This window comes from Paramormyrops kingsleyae, chromosome 18 (genome assembly GCF_048594095.1).
Source record: "Paramormyrops kingsleyae isolate MSU_618 chromosome 18, PKINGS_0.4, whole genome shotgun sequence".
In the NCBI taxonomy this organism is placed as follows: domain Eukaryota; kingdom Metazoa; phylum Chordata; class Actinopteri; order Osteoglossiformes; family Mormyridae; genus Paramormyrops; species Paramormyrops kingsleyae.
In genome coordinates, this window is record NC_132814.1 from 27,877,907 (window position 1) to 27,900,704 (window position 22,798).

Genomic DNA, 22,798 nt, shown 5'->3' on the forward strand with positions numbered 1-22,798 from the left:
GAGTCTGAATGAAAAGAAACAATTTAAAGCCAAATCAATTCAAACCCAAACAGGACATTCTACTTCAGTTAATAATTGCTGAATTGCTGGAAGTCTGACAATATTGTTGGGTTTTTTTATATATATATAAGTTTTCAGCTTCATTTTATTTTATTTTTGGCCCAATAATGGAATTGAGTTGGACAGACAAAGGTATATGCAAGTAGTTCTTCCTTTCTGAAAAGAAATGGTACTTATACTGCAAATTAAACTGAACTAAATCTTAATGGAATGTCTGTGTGTTTGGTCAGAGACCGACACACCTGCACGTACACACCTGCACGTACACACCTGCACGTACACACCTGCACGTACACACCTGCACGTACACACCTGCACGTACACACCTGCACATACAGGCTCCAACTTAATTGTCAAGTTATATTTGGCCAATTCAGCTCAGGAACTGACATAGATCCATGTGTCTGACTGACTCAACACAAAGGCTTCACAGCAGTTTGTCGCTGTATGACACCATGTAGCCACTCAGCTCCAGAAAGTCACCAGACCTCACAACCTTGTGGTACTGCTGTAGTGTGCATTAATTCTAGCATGGAGTTGCAGTAACATCACTATCTAGGAATCTGCTAGATGTGGACATAAAGTGATTTGCCGGTTATCTTAAGCATCCTCCATGAGTGAGAGACCAAGTGAGGGAGTTCCATTGAACTGGATAATAAACCAATCAATGATCAGATGTAAAAACTAATTTCTAGGGAATAAGCATCCATCCATCCAGTTTCCACTTGCTGATAAACAGTCAGGTAGTCACTTGGAAAATTAACAACATGGAGTTGAGGTTCTTTGTATACCAACGGGAAGGGTACCATCTTAAAACTGAGACTGTTGTACTAGTTGCATTTAAGACAATCAAGTGTATCTAAACACAAGTGTTTACACCAGTTGAATTGAAATAGAACAATGTTTCTCACATTTAAGTGTTCTGAGTGAACTGGGGAAACGAACTGAAACGCGGACTAAATACAGAGGACTAATGACAACAACCAGAAACAGCTGATCACACGGGGATAACGAGGGGGCGTGGCACACGGAAGGAGCGGACGATCGGGGCAGGACACATTGGGTTTTTTTTTAACTTTACACATTGTTTGGATATTTATTTTCTTAGTTTACAAATTACTGTTTTAATAAATGTGCTTAGATGTGTTTAGTACAGTATATGCTCTTCTTGTTTTATCCTGTTAATTTTGTATTTAAATGCTAAAAAAAAAACATATTTAGGTGTAATTTTTTGGGGCCAGGAACCAATTAATTGGTTTTCCATTATGTCTTATGGGGAAAATTCAATCAGAATTCAAACTTTTTAGGATTCGATCCGGAGTTCTGAACGGATTAAGTTCAAGTTCTGAGGTACCACTGTATTTCCCCATAGACAAAGAGGATCCAAGCACAGGAAGTGTGGATGTTTAATTGAGAAGCTCAAATTCAAGTCAGAAACAGGCAGGTGGAGACCTTTATGGCAGGTAAGCAAAACAATCAGAAGACGTGATCCAGAGGGGAGAATGCAGGTTCAGGCGTTCGGCGTGGCACCCAAAACCGGGAAACCCTCAGACACGAATGCGAAGTCCGGGAGGTCAGGAACAGACCATACAAGAATGGGCTCTAGTGGTCATAAGACGCACTCAGTAAGTGCAGCCGTTTGGTACTTAGGGGAAGGGCTAGGCTTATATTCAGAGTGTGATTACTGGTGATGCTTGGCGGCTGTTAGTCCCTCAGGGAAGGCGGTGCGTGAGGGCATGGCTGTTTTGGGGAAGGGGGGCATGGTCGGGGCTGATCGCATGTGGGGGCCGATGAGCCAGCCAGGAGCACCTCGCTTCCCAGAGTCAGTTTATAATACAATACGGATCCAGGCGCCCAGTGATATCAGGGGTACATTGTTTCATTATAAAGATGTCTTTGCCATGTTAAACCTGTTATGTAATGTTCCCTCAACCCTGGAGGCCAGATACTTTAAAGTCAAAACATCAATTTTAAGTAGAATTTTGCTTTCATAATATAATTACTGAAAATATTAAAGCATTAAACTTAAGACCATTTCACCTCACTTTTCACTAATATCTCACTGGCAGATCTTTGTGGGCCTGTTTTAATGAATCCCACACATCTCTAAATCGCTTCTGTGGTCTTGACCTCTAATTAGATAGTTCAGAACCAACCTGAATTAACCATTCTAGGAACTGAAGATGGAATATAGCCTGTGGGGGTGTGATGTGAAGGTTGCTGTTAATATTTGGAAATGTGTCATAAAGGAAGATGTCATCTATTAGTTTGGTAATAGCTCTAAAGAAAACAGTTTCAAAAATTAAATAGATTTTCTGTTATTAAAGAGATATTAAATAGAAGGACATGTATTAAATTTACTGCTCCAACTGTCATATACAGACTGACTGAATAATAGATAAAGTTTTCCATTAGAGGCTTCTGCATTGTGTATTGGGTATTCTCAAGTGAGTCATGTGCAGTATCTTCAGAAGATATGTTTTTTATTTTTCTTATAGAAAATTGCTAGGACCAATAACTCCCTATTCTGTAGTCTTTGTCCCCTATTGTCCATTCTTTTCCAGCCATTCAGACTGCATGGTCTGCCTCAAATGGATTCCAAGCATTATTGTTGAATTAAAGTTGACACCTTAATTGGAGAAATAAAGACCACTCTTCGGAAGTACACACAAAAGATATATTTGCACATCTATTAACAGCCAGCCAATAAATGTCGTAGCATAGTAGTGCTAAAGAAAACTGAATGGCAAAACAATTCAATTCTAACGGAAATTGTGGCAATAACAATCTGTCCATTTCAGACAACATAGGGAACTAACTAACAGACAGCAAGGAAGTTTATTTTCCAGAGTTATATCAGAACAGGGATTACTGTTAGGATTAGGGATAGCTAAAAGGTTAGGCAGGTGATGGGTGGTCATATCTTTCAGTATATTTCAGTTACCTGGATTACTGGGAAAAACAATATATACACTTTGTTGAGAACATCAGCAGAACAAATTGAATAGAACCAATCAATACAAATCTTCACCATCACCTACCTCACCCTGGACGAGATGTTGTTAATGTCACAATTTCTCCAGTCAACTCATTTCACTGTCTAAATCTACTGCTGTATGATGTACTGTAATACATTTGATAAATAAAATTTGATTTAATTTAATAATAATAATAGACTACCCTCCTCTTCCCTTTAAAGCAATATTTTGCATAAATCTTTCAGTTGAATGCAATTCTTCAAAATTCTTCAAAAAAGTTGATTGCCCTAATTTCTAGGGCCAACAAATGTAAAGATTATGTCCTGACAAAATACAGAATTTGGACTAATTTTGGACAAATTACAGAATTTGGATTTGGATCCATAATTAGAATGAGGGTTTTATTGCTTTCGCCCATCAGGCAGTTAAGTCAAAAAAGCACTTAAATAGTTTTACACTTTTGATTTATGCATATTCTGACCTCATCAACATGGTCACAACCGCCTCAAGTGACTCGAAAAAGAAGGCAAGGCAGGGAAAGTGAAAGAACAGGGAGGAGGAGTTATGCCCTGAAAGATTTTGGCAACAAAAAGTGGATGGATGGATGGATGAATGGATGGACATTAGGAAGCCAATAGCCAGATATTTTTCTGCTGCAAAACTTGTCCTTAGAATGAAGAGCATTCTTTGGGGCCATCTGTCATTTTGATAAAAATGTACACAGTAGACTTGTATTAAAAGGTGAATACGATCAGGAACACTGCCACAGATAAGGAGGATAGCACTTTTCAATAATTTTAAATGATGCAGTGACATGTTTTCCTCTTTTTTTTAAATCAAACTTTATGTGACCTTTGTTATATTATTTAAATGCTTGTAAATCTTTCTGTGCACTTCTGAAAATGTTACTTAGACTTCACATCAAACTGAATTAAATCTGACTTCAATTTATTTAAATTTGGGTGTTGTTTTAGAATGACTATGGTCTTCAGTTAATTTAGTGTTGTTCTGATTACTTCTATGCTTCTAATATGTTTAAGTAAGCTTGTTCATACTGGACTATGATGCCGGACTGGATTCACGTTTGTCTGATGGCTATAAACAGACACGATGTGAAACCAGTTTGATCTCAATTCAGGGACTACAGGGTGGCTACAAACTACCACAAAATCAACATGTTTGATTAATGTAGCTCGGGGAATGCCTAATTTCATCGTATCTGGTTGATTCAGCTCAGAGTGTGCATGGTTACACAGCATATGTGAAAAGTTCAACTCAGGGACTGATTCAGTTTCAGCATGTCTAACTGATTCAACTCCAAGGCTTCAAGGCAATAGTCAACATGTTTGATTAAATTAGCTCAGGGACTGATTGAATTACATGATGTCTGATAAACTCAACTGAGAGGCAATATGGCAGTTTTGCACTCTATCACATAAGATTGCCGTTCACCTGCAGTTTAACCAATTCAAGTAATTAATCTAAACGCAAGATTCAGTTCTTTTAAGCAGGTTCTTTTCAAGCAATCGGCCATACCAGTTTTCAGATCTGGAATAATCAAAGTTGTTGTACATCAACGCATTAAAAATCAAAAAATATTTGACAAATCACATAAAGACACACAGTGACCTTTGTTAATTCACTTACATTTGCTTTTCAGAGACTGTGCCCCTCCGCATACCGTAATCCCTTGTATTTGTGCTGTGTGCACGCCCGGCCGCACGGCGCCCCTCCGCATACCGTAATCCCATGTATTTGTGCTGTGTGCACGCCCGGCCGCACGGCGCCCCTCCTCATACCGTAATCCCGTGTATTTGTGCTGCGCGCGCCCGGCCGCACGGCGCCCCTCCGCATACCGTAATCCCTTGTATTTGTGCTGTGCGCGCCCGGCCGCACGGCGCCCCTCCGCATACCGTAATCCCTTGTATTTGTGCTGTGCGCGCCCGGCCGCATGGCGCCCCTCCGCATACCGTAATCCCTTGTATTTGTGCTGCACGGCGCCCCTCTGCATACTGTAGGAGATGTTTATGATACAATTCATTAATGTATTATTATTAGTAGTAGTAGTAGTATTTCTTATCTTAAGGTCATATAATTACATTATTGGCCACTGGTATCACCTTCTTTATTTTAATTCATTTCACCTGCCATATGTTCCCCTAACTATTTCTCCAATTGGATATGTGTATTTTAGTGTACGATTTTTGTGAATGCAAGGTTTGTCAGGAACGGATTAGTCGCATTGTAGCAGGACTGGCTGTAATATGCAGTTTTAAGGTCATTCAAATGAGACCAAACATAAAACGTGAAAAGGGGCGGAGCAGAGGAGACGCCAAAGCCTGCTTGTGAGCCGCATTTTGCTCAGTCGCGGCGGGGGGGGGGTCTCTCACTGGCTCCTGCAGGTGTGCCAGAGGGAGTTTGTGAGCCCAGCTGCATCAGAGCCAACGTGAGAATTCCTCCCTACGGTGAGAAACTGCCCAAAGGACACTGGGATCACAGACTCCTGTGTGGCCGCAAGTCTCAAAATATATCATTAAGGACATAACTAGATATTTGAGTTGTATTTTAAATAATTTACTTTATCCGGTACCTTAAATAGCAGTCATATTCAATTAAACATTAAAGGTGCCTTATGCAATGTGTTTGCCCTCATGGCAACAAAATAAGAAGCACAGCCACTCTATCCTCGTTTTCCTGCAATTTCCTACAGGATCGACACAATTTTTTATCTAAGTATGAAGGTAGCATCATTTCAGATGTTTGCTGCTAACATCCTCACCTACAGGGTTAGTATCTATCGGAAATTTAAAAATCAGGGTCATTGGGATTTTTCCATTAAACCTTCTATGTTTAAGAAGATGTACTCAGAGAGTTTGTGATCTCCGGTCTAAAGGGTATATTCTTAAGATTTAAGAATTGTGGATGTTTCTAGTTCATTTGAATTATAATAACAAATACAATAAATAAATGAATGGGCCTGCAAGATCATCAGCCAATAAAAAATATGTTTGAATGACATAACAAATGGTATTAGAAACGGCAAAACTTGAAAGTTCTTTAGCCTTAATTCAATTTTGAATTAAATTAGTTTTATATGAATAATGTTTTATTAGAATCTTATTAGTTAATGTATGATATGTAAGTGGGAAGAAGCAAAAGGATGCTTTTGTTCTGATCATTTCATTAAAAAATGATCTGAATATTATAACTTCTGTTGTGTTTAGTTTGACAATGATATTTGTACATAATTTTGTATTAATCAGATTTTAAAAAGGAAAGACTGGAAATCTACTTAAATGTCTAGCACTTAAATTATATTTGCAAACAGAATATCAAATTAATTTGAATAAATAAATATTTTTGACAAGATAGGTAAAATTTTAATTTCAACAAAATATTTAATAATGTGATCTTAAAACTTAATAATAAAAAACAAGTCCAGTTTGTCATTTAAACGATTTCAGAACAAGAAGAAGCAGTAATATGGCCCTTTGATCTTTTTCAATGAAAGTGGGGCAGCATCTTTGTCACACAGGGGAAAGGGGACGCCTGACTTGGCTCCCAGTCTCCCCTGCTTTCCTTTGGGTCTCAGTGCCAGATGCTTTGTTCTGTGGAACAGAGCACTCTTTGGAAAGGCAGTGATGCCTGTCACTGCCACACAATGGCTGCATGGAGGGGACATGTTTATGGGAAAAAACCCGTGCTCTATGCTCAAACAGTACTCACAGAATTCAGACTGTGGTAAGCAGCAGGAAAATAATATCAGAAATTAGGCATCACAAACAATATTGTGAAAGAACAATATATATACATACTGTACAATATATGTACAGTATATACTGTATACAATGAAACTCGGAATATATGGAATGAATGTCGATATATATACAATGAAACTCGGAATATATGAAATCCGATATATATATCATATACAGTATATCCATATATATCAATGATGGTTAAATATTTCCTGTTTGGCATGCCATAATATATTCAGTAGGGTGCACCAAATATGGTTATACACTTTATGCATTATAATGCATTCATAAAGTATTATAAACACGGTTTTAAGTATTTATACAAAAAAGTTGCACTTTTAATAATGTTTTTTTAGTGGTGGAGAGACTGTGTAGGGTGGGCTTGGGCAATACAATGGTTATATTTTTTAATAGTCTTGATATACTGTCCTCAGATCATGGGGGAGCTCACCCCTCATGGGAAGATGGGTACAGTGTAAATACTATACCACAGTATAGATAATGGATGGTATGACCATATGAAGAATAGTGTAGGGGGGCGAGAGGTAGAGGCTGGGGGCTGTGGGAGGGGGGAGGGATTAGTCTGCGAGGGGGGGAGGTCTGGGGAGTGCATTGTTTTAGTGCTGACAGCATCTCATTTGCAGATTACAAGCAAAGAAGCACCCACACATTCCATGGTAAATATTACACAGTTACGACACAATTTACAACATAAATGCATGGATATGAAATGAATTTACGCTGCTTAGTAGAACATAATGGAAAATTGATATGGTTTAAAAAAGGTCTTTCCTCTAAACATCTGGGTTGGACTCATAGACATGTAGAGTGTTCATCTTTCAGTCAGTATAGAAGGAAACATGCATGATGTATTATTTTGCTGAGAGGAACCAACCCTATGGGGTGAGGAATATGAACATTTTTGGTACTGACTGTGATGAGAAGACACTCACACTTGTGTTCTCTCAAGTCTCAGAATTGTAGCAGCAGGTATGATTGAGGCTTTCTGAAATGAAGTAAGACAGCAAGGAGTTTAAAGCTGTTGGCAAGTAGCCTGGATACAGAAGATTAGTTTTTAATTTTGATCTGGAGCTTCGCTGTGCCAGTATCAGTCTGAGTTTGGTAAGATTCCCTCACCTTGATTGTTTATACTGTAAGGTGTTTGCTATATTTATACCTTTTAAGTCTTCTGTTGTGTTCTACGACAGGTATTAATACCAAGTTTAACCCTTCTGTTTCATGGAGTGACATCCAATTCCAAAACTGCAAAGAAAATCAAAATAAAGAAATAAACAAATACCTAATGTGAAATTTTCAAATAAGTCCCCATACCAATATCCTTCAGAGTTACAAAACGCAGGAGCTGTGAGATAATTTGGTAAAATAAGTGAAAATAAAAATAGTAATAATAATGAAGAATAAGAATGACTTTTAAATAATAATTTTACATAATAGTGTTATACTTTCAGGTCAACCAGGAAATTAGTTATGTTTATAATTTCAGAAACATGTGATGTTTCCTCCCCGGTGTTTCCACACCTGTGAATAACTGTAGTAATTTCACGTGAAAATTAAACTTAGGTGAAATGTGGATTCTGTAGGCTGTTACTTATACTTGTTGTCAGACGTTAAACAACATTTCAGTCCATTTGATGTTTGGCAAGGCTATACAGTATGATGGAATAACATTACATTTTGTATTTCGACAAAGAACAGTAAGACATAAAGGGCTGATAAGCTACATTTATTATATTTCAGTCTAATTTACTGGTTTCATTTACCAAATTTATTGATGCGCAGTGTTGCACAGACATCTTGTCAGGGTCGGCCTCCCGCTGTGGTCCTTCCGTGCCCCTTCCCCGTTTGACCAGCAGGTGGTGCTGGTCATCCCGTTCATACGTCAGTCCTTGTTCTCCCCTGTTACCTGTCTGGTCTTGTGGCTCAATGTGTAGAGCATGTGGTTGTCTGTGTACCCTTCTGTCTTGAGTACCCTTCCGTCCTATGTTTGAATCCCACCTCCTGTTTTTGTATTTTGCTCCCTAGTGTTTCATTTGAGTTTCTTTAGTTCTTGTGTCTGATTTTGTAGTTGGTTTTGGTTTTGTTCCTTATGCCCCTGCTTGTGTCTTTACCTGTTTAATTCCCTAGTGTTGGCTTCTGTTTCCTTGATTAATTCTTAGTTTCCCTGTTTTTGTTCCTTTGAGTTTATTAGTTTCACCTGTGCCTTGTTTTCCTGGTCTGTGTTAGTCTCACCTGGTCTGTGTTAGTCTTATTACCCAGTTTTGGTTTCTGTATTTAAGTCCCTGCTTCTGTTCTGTTCTCTAGTGGTTCATTGTCTATGTCTATGTTGTTCATGATTGCGCGTTAGTTGATTTTGTATTGCTTGTGTTTCATGGTTTGTTTCTGCGATTCCCCGTATTAGTTGTGTAGTTAGGTTTTGTTATTATTTTGCTAATTAATCCCTTTTTGATTTTTGACCCCTCGTGGTCCTTTTGGTTTCTTTGTGTTTGTGTTTTGTTGTCTTTGTTTAATAAACCCTGTTTTGTTTTCCTGGAGCCGCAAGTCGGTCGTCCGCCCTTTTTTCGTGCACCATGCCTCGTTCCCGTTCCCGTGCCGCCCGCAAACCTGACACATCTTGTACCTCATCAAAACTGTTCATATTACAATACATTTATATTGCAGCACCTGGTTTATGAACTTTGGTACCATAATGCAACTTAATCATTGAAATCAATCATTTGCATTAGTGAATAAGAGCTGCAAGAATACTAACGGGCAGGAAACAAACAAATAGATACAGACAGATTGATTGTTTTTCTGAAGATCTACACACTTTCTGAATAGTAGGAATGCTCACACACACAATAGCTCAATCAATGTTTACTTGCACAGAAGTTGGATTTTGCAAAGAAAGAATATGAATATTACTTAAACTGTTTAAAAAATCTTATTATTGTTGTTCTTGTGTTTGTTAGAATTTGGGTTATTTTTGGAAAAGAACGGTACATGCAGAATTATAGCAAAAAAGAAAATCTAAGCATGTATGCTATGAAAGTGTAAGGTATAGTCTGCGCTGAAACAGAGCCGTGTGACGCTTTAATGCAACAGAACTGGGTTATTCTGTTCGTGGGGGTGTCAATAGCAGGCGTCTGTGGAATGGCCTGCAGGCAATAACCAACCACAGTGGACAGAAGTGTCAGATTACAGATGCTTATGTTAAGTTTCCGGTGAACTAGGGGGATTTGTGCTGAAACTGACTGAACAAGAATTGGGGAGGATTTTTAGCAAAGCAAAAGCTGTCTTCCTTGATGGAATCCGTGTCTGTGTTTTAAAGATTTGTAGAGCACTGCTGCCACCTGTTTTCACTGTAGTGTTTGTAAGGAACCACCCACTGGCCCAGTGATGGAGTATGATTGTGCAGCTGATGGCACTGAAAGCATGTATATCTTCTGAAAGAACTTCTGAAATGTTACTTACCCTTCTGAAATGTTACTTATTTTACTGTATTTCAAGCTATTAATGACAAGGTCTTGACTCTGGCTTTGCTAAGATATACTCAAATACAACACTGTAAATCATGCAAGCAAACGTCACAGGGACTTAAGTAAATTAACAATGGGAAATGCTCAGAAAGGAACTAAACACAATAAGTCACATTGCGCTATAGAATAGAAGCGGTCTTATTGATTTACATGGGAACTGTATTCCAAATGAGTTTAATATATAGGGGAAGCAGATCAGGGAGGATTAACCAGTTGTGCTGAAGATCCACGCTGGCCCCTAGATCCAGAGGTAGACGGGATGCTAAACATGACAATCGTGTGCTAGTATCAACACAACTGTTGGGTCATTGACAATAATATTCGCCGACTGCGGGAGGATCGATCATGTGGTCTGGGAGGATCGATCATGTGGTCTTGGAGGATCGATCATGTGATTTGGATTCAACTGCATTTTGTTCTAGAGTCTGTCAGTTGGTGATCACTGTTCTATAGAAATTCTTAAAAAAATATTAAAAAAGCATGCAGTACAGTTAGTAAGCTATCAGTGAATTGCTTTGATCCACTTATTTATCTCCCATTTCTATTCTCTGGGACACGTCTATCATTGGCTCTATGGCTATCATGAGTTTACTTTTGTTGAGTTTTCCGAAGGTTCAGTTCAGTTCAGTTCAACTTTATTCGTACCCAAAGGTAAATTTGCTTTGCAGTAAAGTGAGTCACAACAATAACACTATAACACAATCACATAACCATAATTCCACATTCCACATAAAAGACTAATACCTCATTCACGAAGGTATCACTGTATTCAAGTGTAAGTCATCATTCAGAAACATTATTTCTATCCCTTTTCATTGTCTAAAGAGTTAGGATACTTAAGGATTATCACAGTTGGATTGGGATCCTATAGCACAATGCTATATGCTTTGTACTCTTTTTCTTTTAACAAAATGTAAACACTGATTCAGGCATAACAGTCTGACTGCAGCTCTCAGTGGGATAAAAACGGACTGTTTTTTATCTGTTTTTAAAATAAATGCTTTCTGTTAATGAAAGAAAATTGGCCAGCTGGCTCTTGAACATGTTTTAACAATTGATCATTTTTTTTTATTGCGGAATAGAGTGCTAAAAGGCACGGATTTATCTGAAGCAACATATTCAGAGAGCAGGGTCACTCAGTCCCAGGGGCTGCTGTGCATTTGGGGCCATATTCATGAGCCCCATGGTCAAATCACTCTACTCATGCTGGGATTTGAACCAGTGACCTTCTGAACAGGCACAGCATTCAAACCCTCCCAGTTACCCCCTGGCATGGTAGAGCTATATGATATATGGCTTGGTGGCTTAGAGGCTGAGTTTGTAACACTGAGGCTGAGTTTGTTGTGTTGATATTCCTCCAGCGCTTTATTCATATAAAAAAGCACATGTAGACTGCGTCACGACCACCAACATTCAAGATTTATCTGTTCCATGCATAGTTATACAGTTATTCCTTGCAGTGAAATGCAAATCTGGCTACTCCAAATAACAGTAATAACAGTTTACAGCTTGATATGGGTTAACCTTATTTTTGAACTTGTTTTTCTTTGTTAACAAAAACAAATAAAAAATAAACTGAATGGTTAAAAGTTGAGTGGGGTGGAAAAATGGATAACAGAAAATAAATAGGACTATAAATCTTGTATACTGTATGTAGAGAAGTGATAATTTAAGAGACTGCAAGACGGATAATAAAAGGTAACAGACGAAATACAGAGAAATGTTTGGTGAAACTACATTTTCTATAGCACCAGTATGGAAAGTCTTGAGGATCCCAGTGGAGACCTTGAATTTCCTCAGCTGCCGCAGGTGACTGAGTGTCTGTCTTGCTTTGGAGACCAGCGTGTGGATGCAGTGTGACCATGTCCGGTCCTCGGAGAGTGGACTCCAAGGTATTTGAAGTTGTTTACCCTCCCCTTCGGTGCCTCGTTGATGCTTCATCCTTCTGAAGTCCCCGCATAAGCTTTGTCTTGTTAACGTTGCTGGAGAGCCTGTTAGACCATCTAGCATCCTGCTGTGAGTCTATCTCGTCCAGGTTGGCTCCTTCATCTTGCCAGACATGAGTTCCAAACACCACTGTGTCATCGACAAACTTGTCAATGGAGTTGGAGCTGTGCAAAGCAACCTATTCAACCAAATGTGCATTTTCCCTCATGAGTCATAGGTTTGAGCATTTTACACAGGCATCACCAGTGAGACTGTGATCCTCCTATGGCATAGAACACAAAATGAAAGCCATTACCCCTCTTTGGCTTTAAGAGACATGTCAATCATGCCATCCCTATTACACATTGTGCCTTCAGCATCTCTGGACACATGTTTTCTACCTGTGCAACCTTTCCACCTCTGACCAAAATTGATAGACTATGACCCATCAAAAGCTTATCCAACATGCATTGGATTAGGGAGTTCCTGAATGTGGTCCTTCTAGAGCCTGAGCGAGTTCCTGAATGTGGTCCTTCTACAGCCTGAGCGAGTTCCTGAATGTGGTCCTTCTACAGCCTGAGCGAGTGCCTGAATGTGGTCCTTCTACAGCCTGAGCGAGTTCCTGTAAAGGCCTTTTAAACGGTCCATTTAGACTCCCTATCACTGGCCTCATTCCTCATCATGGCCCACATCCAATTTACCACCAAACCGTGACCTTTGACCTAGGGTGCTCTAGTACCATGTTCATTTATGAGATACACAACTTTTAAGGTCAGGCCTCATCGTGGGACACATGAGCTCTACTATTCATGGACTACTCACTCCTCTTGGACTACTCACTACTCATGGACTACTCACTCCTCTTGGACTACTCACTACTCATGGACTACTCACTACCCATGGATGTGAGAGTGACATACATGTTAATTCAGGTTCCTTACCCACCAAAGAGGTAGCTTGTGCACATTCTAAAAGCCAAGTTCTATTTCCAACTTATAAGCTGTATGGTTCTTCCTCCACTCATGATTAGCACCCAAATTGGACTTCACTCTCCCATATCTTTTACTTTGTGGATGGTGGACCTACAACCTTACAGCGCTCAGCAACAAACACCACCCTACGACCTGGATCCAGTAAAGTGTCCCAGTAACCAATGTCCAGGTCATCTAATATTTATTGTAAGTGTATTAATGATGGCATTAGAAAGATCATGTCTTGCAAGATAACGACATTAAATGCTATTTTTGATGTATAGCTCAACATTAAAGAAATTTCAGTTTATAATTTAAAGCTGATTATTGGACTATCACATGTCAAATGTATGACCTATGTGTCACGATCCGTGTGGGCGAGCGAGTGGGGAATCAGGATCGGTCACACGGATATCCAAGAAACAGGGTTTAATTCTACAAAGGGGCAGGCAACAACACATTGACACTACAATGACCGGACTGGGGAAACAAACGGAAACGCGGACTAAATACAATGGACTAACTGACAACGATCAGGAACAGCTGGTAAACATGGGGAATCCACATGGGGTTAACGAGGGGGCGTGGCACACGAGAGGAGCGGACAATCGGGGCATGACACTATGTTTCCTTTTAGCTCTAAAACATCTTTGCAGACAGTTTTGTCTGTTATTATTACAAGTGATTTTCATTCATAAAGTATTACTCTATTATACTATATATTTTCAGTAATAAACAAATGTATTATCCAGACTGAAATAAGTAATATATAGTACAGTAATCCCCCTCTGTTTGTGAGTGATGCATTCCAAGACCTACTGTGGATGGCCAAAACCGCAGATGACAAAAAACCATCCGCTGACTCCATTTAGGCTATATTCATGTACTTACATATGATAGCTGATAAATTATGCACAGTAAAACATTGCCAACATTAAATACAGTAATAATGTAGTACAGTACTGTACTCTCTCTCTCTAATGAAAGTGATTATGACTTTTTAGCCAAATCGAGATGAAACAATATTATGTATCATGGGATGACAGATCAATGAAAATGGTTTTTATACCCCTCAAAGGATGAAGGAACAATGAAAAAACATACTGTTATATGTTTTACAATTTTTCTTCTGGCCATGGTGAACCATGGATAACTGAAACCATGGATACAGGGGTTTGCTGTAATTCCTGAAAGAGTCCCAAATGCTGCGATACTAGGTTTCAGATTTACCATAATTATCAAATGAACTGAATTTTAAACTATTTTCAAACACATGCTGGTGACAAAACTGGTCCTTACTTTGATTTTTTGTAATTTAGAGCTACTTCTTTAACGGTATTTATTCCTCTATGTATAACTTTCCTTCCTACTCACCAGAACATGTCTCTCAAATTTCTACTCTACTCTGAAAACACTGTGAAGCCCTTTTTTTGGGTTTGCAATGACTTGCAGACTTAGAAATAAAAATGCAGTAAAACTTTCCAGTGCTCCTCTGGAAACAATGATCATAAACTGAAGGATATACCAGGTATTTAGGTACAGTGACACTAAGTAGACCTACACATGAGGTCCGGCTGATTACAGAAACAGAAATACATTTCTTACCAAATAGCATGAAAACTGGAGATAAGTTTTGAACTTTATAACTGCTGGGAAAAAGCCCAAATTTATTTATTTGTTAGCACATTGTGGGGCACACAGTCACACACAGTCATAGACAGTCACACACAGTCATACACACACACATACAGTACGCAGTCACACACAGTCACACACTAACATGCTTTTGACTGCAGGAAAAACATGTATGAAACCCAGGATAACATGAAGAGATCACGCAGACTCTCTACATACAGAGCCAGGGCCAAGATCTCATCATATTTAAATATTTATTGGTAAAAAAATGTAAAAAAAGAAGACATTGCACGTCTCTGCAAATTAAAATGTGATTTGAGACATTCATAACAAGTGTTAAAGCAAACATTTATGGCAAAGCCATTAAAACGTTAATGTAGCTCATGTTCATGGGAGCACTTTATTCTGTGCAATGTATAATGTGCTTTATTTCTGCAAAGAAATATGTATTTTCATTTGGGCTGGAAATAGAGTGTCTTTGACTTCCAACAATATGCCTCTAAGCTGTAATCATATTGTCATCTTTGCTAACAAAAGAATTGATTTTAATTGTTGTTTTTCAGCTAATTATTTTCAATTTGGTGACAAATTTCTAGAGGTTTGTCATATCTTGTAAAGCTAGAATAATGTGCAATTATCTCTGAATTGTCAGAGCAATGGATAATGATTTTAATTTGTACAAAAATCATTAAGTGGCTAGTGTCCAGGGTTAAATAAATTCTTCTGTATGAGCAAATCAATTCCCATGTTTCAATACATTTTTCCATGTACGCTCCCTATTTCCCAGATTTTTATGGTGTTTGTCAAGAGAATATGCATGTTCTATCAGGACTATCAGAAGAACATTACTGAAGGTTGTGAATTTAGGGCATGTGGAGATGAATTTCACCTCTGACCTGAGGACTCTAGCTAAGAAACTTGGTCTTAATAGTAAGGAAGATCCATTGGATAGTGAATCTCAAAGGCAGTTTGACGGACAGTTTTATGCTCCAGGCAGTTTTTTAAATTCAATGACAAAGCAGGCAAATTCTTGCCAAACCTAATACCTGTGATCGGCCCTTAAAGATTAGTACCCAAATCAAGTCAATGACACGTGCCTGAAATCCTCATTAAATTAATAACATCATCTAACTTTTTACGTAATTTGCGTACATTTCATTGTGAAAGAATACTCAAAAAATACATTTATAAGACACATATGTACACAATTTCCCCTTGATATAATATCGGGACCTTGTAAATGTGCACATGTGCACTAGCCTGAGATCCTGCTATGGTGCTGCCCACAAATAACCATAAATGGTCAATGCAAATCAGCTGCATTTTCATATAATATGCAAATCAGGCCTTTATGTTTGCAAAGTCTGATGACAGCAACTATAAATGGATAAAAAGAAGAGGAATTTCGAATCGTCCCATATAGAGGCACAAAAAACATTGCATTTGGGGGCCTGAGCAAATTTATAGTTATGTGCAATAGTCTTAGGCAGACTTCAAAGAAAATCATGTTTAAATGATTCTCATATAGGTGTAAAACTATGGTATTATAAAAGTCTGTCAGCTTAGCCATTTCAAAACCTCTTCTACAATCACCCCTGTATTTGCAGCCAGCATCCAGCGTACCCAAATATTTTTTGATTTGGCCACTACCACACCATATTTGGCTAATCAACACCAAATTGAGTTAGTTCAGTAAGTTAATTAATAAATTGGGTTGGTGGTGATATTTAATCTAGGCATGAAATGGTCAGGATTCCCCACGGAAAGGTTTATACCCACAGTGGTGTTCTTTTTGCTATCCAAAAAAAAAAAATCACAGAATAAATTTGTTTCTGTTCATTTGTATGGTGAAGGGCCACATTTTATAGAAAAGGAATCTGAGATTTCAAGAATAAAGTCATAATATTATAAGAATAAAGTCATAGGGCCTTATTTTAACTATGCAAAGCGCATGGTATGAAGCACTTGGTGCAGGTTCTTTTAGGGGCTGGATCCTCTCCGGCAAAACCAGGGTTCCACCAAGGTATCGATCCGCATTCCTGCAGCGATATGCAAAATTGAAAATTCACAAATTTTCATTTTTTAATGTGGAAGAGGGTGGGAAATAACCAATATGTTTGTGGAACAGGAAAAATAATTTAATAAAAAGTTATTGTTCAAATATTTTTTTTTGTTATTTTATCCAGTTTTTTTGTTCATGAGTGAATAGAAAGTTATATTTAAATTTTCACTGAATAAAGGAAAAATAGGCTCCTTTGCCTTATTTGGTTTTCACACAGCCAGTGTATCCTGGCACGTTAGGAAGGACGTCAACATTTTGAAAGTCCCTTATCACTTTTGTGAGCTCCTGGCTAATGATGGCAGAACCAGCACTAACATCTTGAACACCGAATGCATTAGCACTCACTGCACTGCACTCACTGCTGCATGCTGTAATGCCCCGATTACATGAGCAAGACTGAGCATAACTGCAAATTTGTTTTCATGGTTGCCTGTTCACCCATAGCGTAGCAAAATACGACGTAGCACCTTAGTTTTATTATGTTGTGCAGCACGGAAAGTTTGAAGGAGATAAAGGTTTTTTGGGATTTCCTAGATCAGAATACCACTTCCCTCTGCTAGGTGCCTGTTGTCAAAAAGCAAACCATAATCAGAACCAGTATATGTACAGCTATATTCTGAGCTCAAGCAATTGCTCTCTAATGCTGGGCCCACTGCAGAAATGTTATCGTAAAAGAATAGCTCATGTAAGTCCACATAGCCATAAGCCAGTCGTCATCCTGGGCAATGTAAGATAAATTTACTGATCCCAGGGGTAATTGTTGTGCATTCAGCAGCAAAGCACACAGAGTACAAATATGATACAAAACAGTGCGAAGACAGTGCAAACTGTAAAGAAATGAGTAAAAACAATCTTGACGGTCCATGAAAACTCATTCTCTCCTTATAGTTCATTAATGCAGTCACTAGCGAGAATTCCATTATGCCATATTGCATTCTCATGACTATAGGCTATTTATATATGTAGATTCATACGCATGAATGTTTGACACCCAATTCACACTTAGTGCACCCAGTGACAATTACAGATATTTTTAATTCACGGGAAAATGTGACAAGGCATAGCATTTAAAATAGCAAATTAAATTCTCCAAGGCGAATGCACAGTCTTTAGCTTACACAAATAAATGAAACATCACTGTGTGGCTTGGTGACATGAATTGCCGGCATGCATTTGGTCAGTTAGCTGCTTTACCTGCAGTTCCTTGCTTTGCAGTGGGTGTACGTTTCTCCGCAGTGCATGCAAATGTTGCATACACCTGCCCCTAAGTTTCTATAAATGTGCACATTTTTTCTACCAAGTTATGTTTGATAAATCATTTTGTGTGAAAAGTTGTGTACAGACTTTTTTAGGCTTGTTTGTTGTGCGTACGAGAGTCCGGGAATCTCCCCGTGCTGAAAGGCTGCTGGAGCTGGAGTCAAAGTCAACTTTACTGTCATCTTTCCATATACAAGTATACGGAAAAACGAGATGCCGAAGCTTTGAATCCACAGAATATACATATAATTGAATTTTACACATAGTGTAAGTAGACACAGTATTCAAGAGATACTGAGAACAGTGCAAGACAAGAAGAATGCAAATGAGCTAAGAAGTATTTTAAGTAAAGTGCAGTAAACGCTCACAGCTTTCTGGTGCGGAAGCAAAGTGCAAAGTAAGATTGTTTTGTGCAAATACAGTATAAATACAGTATGATATGTGTGAAAATGCAGTATAACTACAGTATGATTTCAGTATAATATCAGAGGGCATACACTCACCTAAAGGATTATTAGGAACACCTGTTCAATTTCTCATTAATGCAATTATCTAATCAACCAATCACATGGCAGTTGCTTCAATGCATTTAGGGGTGTGATCCTGGTCAAGACAATCTCCTGAACTCCAAACTGAATGTCAGAATGGGAAAGAAAGGTGATTTAAGCAATTTTGAGCGTGGCATGGTTGTTGGTGCCAGACGGGCCGGTCTGAGTATTTCACAATCTGCTCAGTTACTGGGATTTTCACGCACAACCATTTCTAGGGTTTACAAAGAATGGTGTGCAAAGGGAAAAACATCCAGTATGCAGCAGTCCTGTGGGCGAAAATGCCTTGTTGATGCTAGAGGTCAGAGGAGAATGGGCCGACTGATTCAAGCTGATAGAAGAGCAACTTTGACTGAAATAACCACTCGTTACAACCGAGGTATACAACAAAGCATTTGTGAAGCCACAACACGCACAGCCTTGAGACGGATGGGCTACAACAGCAGAAGACCCCACCGGGTACCACTCATCTCCACTACAAATAGGAAAAAGAGGCTACAATTTGCACGAGCTCACCAAAATTGGACAGTTGAAGACTGGAAAAATGTTGCCTGGTCTGATGAGTCTCGATTTCTGTTGAGACATTCAAATGGTAGAGTCAGAATTTGGCGTAAACAGAATGAGAACATGGATCCATCATGCCTTGTTACCACTGTGCAGGCTGGTGGTGGTGGTGTAATGGTGTGGGGGATGTTTTCTTGGCACACTTTAGGTCCCATAGTGCCAATTGGGCATCGTTTAAATGCCACAGCCTACCTGAGCATTGTTTCTGACCATGTCCATCCCTTTATGGCCACCATGTACCCATCCTCTGATGGCTACTTCCAGCAGGATAATGCACCATGTCACAAAGCTCGAATCATTTCAAATTGGTTTCTTGAACATGACAATGAGTTCACTGTACTAAAATGGCCCCCACAGTCACCAGATCTCAACCCAATAGAGCATCTTTGGGATGTGGTGGAACGGGAGCTTCGTGCCCTGGATGTGCATCCCACAAATCTCCATCAACTGCAAGATGCTATCCTATCAATATGGGCCAACATTTCTAAAGAATGCTTTCAGCACCTTGTTGAATCAATGCCACGTAGAATTAAGGCAGTTCTGAAGGCGAAAGGGGGTCAAACACCGTATTAGTATGGTGTTCCTAATAATCCTTTAGGTGAGTGTATATGTAGCGGCAGAGTCAGTTTAAAATGTAAAAAAATAGGAAAATAGCGTAGGATCAGTGTAGGTGGGTTAATGATTCCATTGGCCACTTACTACCATCCATCTTAGATGCATAAATCTCTCTATTACTTAAAAAAGGCAGAGATCCCTTTCCCTGATCTAGCTATAGGCCAATCCTCCCCTTGGATGTAAACCTAAATATCTTAGTCAAAGTCCAATCTCTTCATCTTCAAGAGAGTCTGGCTGCTTTAATCTCTTTAGACGTATCAGGATTCATGCTGGGATAGGCAGTTCTTCCACATCACCAGAAGCTTGCTTAATAATCCGTCTCCTCCCTAGTTCTGACTATCGCGAAGTTATGCTTTCCCTGGATACTGAAAAAGCATTTCCTAGCATAGAGAGTATCTATAGGGGCGGCCCTCTCCTGCGATGGTTAACACTGTCGCCTCACAGCATAGAGAGTATCTATAGGGGCGGCCCTCTCCTGCGATGCCTAACACTGTCGCCTCACAGCATAGAGAGTATCTATAGGGGCGGCCCTCTCCTGCGATGGTGAACACTGTCGCCTCACAGCATAGAGAGTATCTATAGGGGCGGCCCTCTCCTGCGATGGTGAACACTGTCGCCTCACAGCATAGAGAGTATCTATAGGGGCGGCCCTCTCCTGCGATGGTTAACACTGTCGCCTCACGGCATAGAGAGTATCTATAGGGGCGGCCCTCTCCTGCGATGGTTAACACTGTCGCCTCACGGCTTAGAGAGTATCTATAGGGGCGGCCCTCTCCTGCGATGGTTAACACTGTCGCCTCACGGCATAGAGAGTATCTATAGGGGCGGCCCTCTCCTGCGATGCTTAACACTGTCGCCTCACGGGATAGAGAGTATCTATAGGGGCGGCCCTCTCCTGCGATGGTGAACACTGTCGCCTCACGGCATAGAGAGTATCTATAGGGGTGGCCCTCTCCTGCGATGCTTAACACTGTCGCCTCACGGCATAGAGAGTATCTATAGGGGCGGCCCTCTCCTGCGATGGTGAACACTGTCGCCTCACGGCATAGAGAGTATCTATAGGGGCGGCCCTCTCCTGCGATGCCTAACACTGTCGCCTCACGGCATAGAGAGTATCTATAGGGGCGGCCCTCTCCTGCGATGCCTAACACTGTCGCCTCACGGCATAGAGAGTATCTATAGGGGCGGCCCTCTCCTGCGATGCCTAACACTGTCGCCTCACGGCATAGAGAGTATCTATAGGGGCGGCCCTCTCCTGCGATGCCTAACACTGTCGCCTCACGGCATAGAGAGTATCTATAGGGGCGGCCCTCTCCTGCGATGCTTAACACTGTCGCCTCACGGCATAGAGAGTATCTATAGGGGCGGCCCTCTCCTGCGATGGTTAACACTGTCGCCTCACGGCATAGAGAGTATCTATAGGGGCGGCCCTCTCCTGCGATGGTGAACACTGTCGCCTCACGGCATAGAGAGTATCTATAGGGGCGGCCCTCTCCTGCGATGCCTAACACTGTCGCCTCACGGCATAGAGAGTATCTATAGGGGCGGCCCTCTCCTGCGATGCTTAACACTGTCGCCTCACGGCATAGAGAGTATCTATAGGGGCGGCCCTCTCCTGCGATGGTGAACACTGTCGCCTCACGGCATAGAGAGTATCTATAGGGGCGGCCCTCTCCTGCGATGCTTAACACTGTCGCCTCACGGCATAGAGAGTATCTATAGGGGCGGCCCTCTCCTGCGATGGTGAACACTGTCGCCTCACGGCATAGAGAGTATCTATAGGGGCGGCCCTCTCCTGCGATGCCTAACACTGTCGCCTCACGGCATAGAGAGTATCTATAGGGGCGGCCCTCTCCTGCGATGGTTAACACTGTCGCCTCACGGCATAGAGAGTATCTATAGGGGCGGCCCTCTCCTGCGATGGTTAACACTGTCGCCTCACGGCATAGAGAGTATCTATAGGGGCGGCCCTCTCCTGCGATGGTTAACACTGTCGCCTCACGGCATAGAGAGTATCTATAGGGGCGGCCCTCTCCTGCGATGGTGAACACTGTCGCCTCACGGCATAGAGAGTATCTATAGGGGCGGCCCTCTCCTGCGATGGTGAACACTGTCGCCTCACGGCATAGAGAGTATCTATAGGGGCGGCCCTCTCCTGCGATGCCTAACACTGTCGCCTCACGGCATAGAGAGTATCTATAGGGGCGGCCCTCTCCTGCGATGCCTAACACTGTCGCCTCACGGCATAGAGAGTATCTATAGGGGCGGCCCTCTCCTGCGATGCCTAACACTGTCGCCTCACGGCATAGAGAGTATCTATAGGGGCGGCCCTCTCCTGCGATGCCTAACACTGTCGCCTCACGGCATAGAGAGTATCTATAGGGGCGGCCCTCTCCTGCGATGCCTAACACTGTCGCCTCACTGCATAGAGAGTATCTATAGGGGCGGCCCTCTCCTGCGATGGTTAACACTGTCGCCTCACAGCATAGAGAGTATCTATAGGGGCGGCCCTCTCCTGCGATGCTTAACACTGTCGCCTCACACCTCCCGGACGGGGCTTCAAGTCTCCGCCGTGGCTCCATCTGTGTGCAGCTGCATGTTCTCCCCGTGTCGTCAAGGTAACATTTCCCCTTGCCATTGAACCCTTAGCGAGTTCTCTCATCCTCATAACCTAACACAACAAAGAAAGTCTCCCTCTCCTTCTGCATCATCATGACAGCAAGTCATGTTGTTAAGTTTTTAATGTTGAAGAAATTTTTACCAATAGAGCATCTGACACTGGTTGAAGTTTACTTTGGTTTAGACAAATTAGTTTCATTTTAACAGCAGCCGACACCAACCAATCTGCTTCTTCATTTGTTTTCTGCTGAAGGCTGCTCACTTGA